Source organism: Rhinichthys klamathensis, unplaced genomic scaffold (assembly GCF_029890125.1).
Source record: "Rhinichthys klamathensis goyatoka isolate OS25496 unplaced genomic scaffold, OSU_Roscu_1.1 h1tg000768l_1, whole genome shotgun sequence".
Classification (NCBI taxonomy): Eukaryota; Metazoa; Chordata; class Actinopteri; order Cypriniformes; family Leuciscidae; genus Rhinichthys; species Rhinichthys klamathensis.
Genome location: NW_026607168.1, coordinates 35311 through 41105, shown reverse-complemented (window position 1 = coordinate 41105; position 5795 = coordinate 35311).

Sequence of the window (5795 nt, the reverse complement as noted above, 5' to 3'; positions counted from 1 at the left end):
AAAGCGGAACTTTTTTTATACGTTTTTGCCGTTCATTTACACGACAATGGCGTTTTGGCGGCCTGAAAACGCAAGCCTTTGAAATCGGGTTTTTGAAAATGATACCGTTACAGTCGGTGTAAACTACAAAATCGTGAATTTGTGAAAACGGTGACATCATGTGCACACGTATTACATGTTCATTCTATAGACGTTTAGTGTTTCTTTACACAGTGACATCGCCAACTACTGGCCTGGCAGCAGAAATACAGTTTTTTTAATCATTTTTGTGAATCCGTGTGAACGGGGATTGTTTTGACAATGTTGTCGTCTGTATACTATGGAAGCTTGTTTCCGCCACAGAATGAAAAATAAAAAAGGTAATTGCGACTTTTTATCTCGCAATTCTGACTTTATTTCTCATAATTGCGAGATATAAAGTCAGAATTGCGTGATATACAATCGCAATTGTGTGTTATAAAGTCAGAATTGCGAGATAAAAAGTCAGAATTGATTGATATAAAGTCGCAATTGCCCGTTATAAAGTCAGAATTGCGTGATATAAAGTCGCAATTGCGTGTTGTAAAGTCAGAATTGCGTGAAATAAAGTCACAATTGCGTGTTATAAAGTCAGAATTGTGTGATATAAAGTCAGAATTGATTGATATAAAGTCGCAATTGCGAGATATAAAGTCAGAATTGATTGATATGAAGTCGCAATTGCGTGTTGTAAAGTCAGAATTGTGAGATATAAACTATTCTGAGAGGAAAAAAGAATTGGCCTGATAACTTGCAATTGCGAGTTTATATCTCACATTTCTGAGAAATATTTCAACATTTCGAGATATAAACTCGCAATTGTGAGAAAAAAAATGAAGAATTGTGAGATAAAAAGTCGCAATTCTGTCTTTTTTTCTCACAATTGTGACTTTATTTCTCAGAATTGCGACTTTAAATCTCGCAATTGCGACTTTATTTCTCACAATTCTGACTTAATATCTCGCAATTGCGACTATTTCTTATAATTGCGACTTTATATCTCGCAATTGCGACTTTATTTCTCACAATTCTGACTTCATATCTCGCAATTGTGAGATAAAAAAGGCGCAATTATTATTTATTTATTTTTTATTCAGTGGCGGAAACAAGCTTCCATAGTATACGGAAAAAAAGAAAAGGAAAAACTTTTCAGGTTTTTGTACATTGTCAGGTAAACATACTCAAAGACAATTGTTTTGTATCACCAGTTTTATGAAATGTTATGCTTTCCAAAACAGAAATAAGAACATTTGATAAAGCCATGTTTAAAATTGTTTAATTTTGTTGATTTGAGTTAAAGGTTTTTACAGAAGGGATTTTGGATATCTCTTGAATAACTCAATAAATCCGAAAATACTGTCAACAGTTAGAAAAAAAAAAATCATATAATGAAATTATATGAACAAATCATTTGTAAAAATCATTCAGAATATAGATAGGAATAAAACTGTAAAGTTTGGTGGATGTAGTGCAACTCAAGTGGAGATTGCAGGAGAAAAAGGCTTTTAAAGACATGTATTTGTAATTGAAATCTAAAAATAGATAAAGTATAATAAAAATAAACACTTAAATGAAATCTTTTTACTTATCTAAAGATGTCAAGGTATGAGAGCAAAATAGCCCAAAATCTTAACTGGAAACCCAATCTCACAGGTAAACGTAACTATTTTACAAGGTGGGGATTTTGTATGAATTTGTACGATGTGAAGCATACGAAAATGTATGATTTTCTTCTCCCTTAACCCTACCCATAAACCCAAGCGCCACTGGGGCGTCAGCAGATCATACGAAAACATACGAATGAGATAGTACCAATTCATACGAATTAGCCACCAATTCGCCAAAACATAAAATAGTTACGAATTGCCATGAGGTTGTGTTGAAATTGACCAGAGCTTGGAAAAATACTGGTTTGTCTGTAGTATCTTGCCTTAATATTTTTTTTTATAAGAACTATAACACCTGCTTTCCATGAGCATTTCCATTCATCTCAATGGCTCAGGCAGAGCATGCAGGCCTGGAAGTACACAACATGCATGATGCCATCTTCGCTCATGTGCCGTCAGTTATGACCTTGTATTTTGAGCTGTAATTGCCATGTGACTATAACATCTATCACATGCTGCAGAAACCATAAGAGCAGTATGCTAGTATGCAATTCCAAACACAGCCAGAATTCCAGCATGATAATACTGGTGCAAGGGCATAGATCAATCAATCAATCAATCAAATATTAATTTATCATACAGCATGTTAATCTACAGTGGTCGCTGTTTACATTTTATTATTTTATTAATAGGTGCATCATTTTTACTCACTGGCTGTGCCTCTTGTACATAATCTAGTGACTGAATTACATTCAATACATACTATCATTTTTCTTTTATTGATTTTCTATTTTTATTAAACCTAATCTTACCTAGTGTTTTAAAATATTTCACAAATACAAGTCTATACTTCAATGCCTGGTTATTAAACACCTGGTTTACAGCTGGGAATCAGAATACAGAACATTTTCAAAGGATGAAAGTCAAGATAAATATTCCTTTAACATCAATAACAGTCAGAGAGCATCAGCATCTGACAGACATACTATCATTTGTTTCATTGTACAAATATATATATATAACAATTTGGATAGACTTTGTTTTTGACTTTGTTGATGGACAATGTACAGTAGCTGTATTAAACTTGGTTTTATTCTAATATGTCATAATCTCATTATTTATCTCACATTATTGCTGCATGATGTTCACATTATGCTCTATTTATTCATAAATGCAAATTTAGTCGATACCAGCCATATCAGTCCGCAAACATAGACTTCTATTGTTTTTTATGTAAAACTAATTTTACATTATATGACGGCGACGCTCAGAAATCGGAGGCTACACTGAAAATTTGGGATTCAAAATCTCATTCAGGCCTGGAAATGAACTGAATATATATATTTTTTTATTTTAAAACCAAGAAATGTTATGATGTAAAATGAAGAAATATGTGAGATTCGGCACTATTTCTAGGTTGCTAATTAAATAATCAAATTTGGGTTTTACAATAAGGTTTTATTTGTTAACATTAGTTAATTATATATTAACATAAATTAGCAATTAACAACATTTATTAGTATTAGTCAATGGTAATTTCAACATTTATTAATACGTTTTTAAAATTCAAAGTTGTATTTGAGAACATTTGTTAATGCACTGTGAACTAACATAATGTTTACTAACAAAGACTAATAAATGCTTTAAAAAATCTATTGCTCATTGTTAGTTCATGTTAGCTAGCTAATGCATTAACTTATGTTAACAAATGATACCTTGTTGTAAAAGTGTTACCCAAATTTGTAACATTAATCCTTTGTATAAAAGGTCTGATTTTCTGAACATAATTGAGAGTGCAAATAACATGGCAGAGGTGATGAGATATAAAGAGGATCTTTACAGAAACCAACAGATGGACAGAAGAGATGCTGGAAGAAGGTGACAGATGGAGGTGAAGTTGAAACCTCAGTACTAATGCAGATTACAACACAGATACATCCACGAACATACTGTACCATAGCCTGAAAGAGGCAATGGTTTCATTCAATTAAAATGTATAGCATCTGTAAACATTTGACAACAAATCAGCTATTCACGAATGTGCTGAACAAATATCTGGGTGATTTTGTAAGGAAGTCAAACACTTATCACAGTACATCTGTATGAAGGGGGGAAAACCTAGGCCTATCGCTTCCACACATTTATTTTGCCTCAGCTCAGACTCTAGAGAGCTGTAATGCATTCTGGGTAATGGTATCGCTGCCTCTGCGGTGCCTAAACTCAATTCTCACGGGTCGTGTGTCTGAACCACTATTCCATTTCACCCCTTTTCCAGGCAGTCTGTGTATTCCTGCCTCACTAAAATGACTTGTGACGCACAGTTCAACCAAAAATAAAATTCTGTCACTATTTAGGCCTACTCCCCCTCATATCTAACGTTATTTTCAGAAACAAAGGAGAAATGTTCATACAGATTTTTACACATGTGGACAGTGACAGTTGTCAAGCTTCAAACAGAAAAACCTATTCAATCATAAAAATAAAAAGATCTATACAATATTCTAAGCCTTCTGAAGTCATACGACAGATTTTGTTTACCCGAAACACTGATTTGACCAATCAGCATTCAGGACCGGAACTACAAGCATGTCGATTCTATAATTTGAATTTGACTTTCTCATCAGCCTAATAGACCTTATTCACATCAGCGAATCATTTCGATTTTTAACAGGAATCAGAGCGAGTCTGTGACGGATAGACATGCATTTCTTCACTGGGTTGTTCTGTTATCGAATGTTCGCCGGTTATTCCCGCCTCCTCCTTCCCACAACATCTAACCTTGCTACAATAATTAGGCTAATAGCTACATTATTCATATGGGGTAATAAAAACTATGTAAGTACACAAAAATGTGATTTTTTTTTTAAATTTCTTAATATTGTACTTTTTATAGAGAGTATTGGAAGGCATACCTGTAGGCTACTAAAATCTCTAAAGTGAATTGAGGGTCGTTATCAGGGGACTGATATCCTACTGCAAACATATACTCTATAAAAAATATCGGTTACACAACAGAATTACAAGAATAGAATTGACCCTTCGCTAAGCCACGCCCGAAAACCGCCACTGGCCAATCGTGGCTTAGCAACCGTAACTAGGCGCGGGAGGTCTGTCAAGCTTTCGAGCGAGGGAAACATGCCGACGCGTTGTGCGTATGGATTGTGCAAATCTGATCCCCGGTATTCTAAAAGTTTGGACGGTGGGGTGGCATTTTTTCTCTTCCCGAAACCTAAAAACCAAAGGGGAGAAATCCCTGGCGTGGATCAAGCAGTGTGGAGACCCATTCACAACTAAATGTCGACAGGATTAACAAAAAAACGCCTATTGCTTGGAAATAATGGCGGTTCTTTGTTCATAATGCATATATTTGAACGTAAAATAAGACGATTAAAGGCAAGACGGAGGCTCACTGACATACTTTAAAATATATTTCATTTTTTTTTAATCGACGGCCTATAACGTTACCCCTGTAACTTTACCCCAATCCGATCGCGGCTCTCCCGGTGTTAGATTGATGGATAAACTGTTTGATTTGTAATTATTAGATTATTTTCACATTTCACTTACTCTGCTGTTCATGAACATAGCTGTTCAATTTGTGTGTTTCCCTTTGAATGGTCTGCTAAGGAAGCGGCTGCTGCTTGCGCTGGGACCTAATAGGCTTTAGCTTCAATTTTGATGAAATTATTCTCTAATCGGTTGCATATTATGTCGTGGATATATCCCTCGAATGCTTACTGCAGTCCCTTTTGTCTTACTCTCTCAGATATTTCACATGTTCGCCAAAAATGACTAAATATTTCCTTGGGAATGTCTGACACCGGTGCATTCAGACTGTAATAGACGTGGCAGCCGCGAAAGCTTGACACGCGTAGCAACAGTAACTAAGGAGGGCGGGGCTTAGCGAAAGGTCAATTGGCTCCTACAGTTTGATATCACTGGACAAACACTGTAGTGAACAATGGGTCAGTTTTTAATTCTAAGCACTTTAATATTTTTCACATTTGTTACAAAAATATTTCAAAAATGAACAATGGAAAATAAAAGGCATTGGAATAATGATCGCATATTTTAATTCTCAGATTTAAAGGGAAGCATTATAGTGGAAAAAAACAACAACAAAGAAACAACAACAAAAAAACCAGAACATAATTATCTGGAACAGTTAAT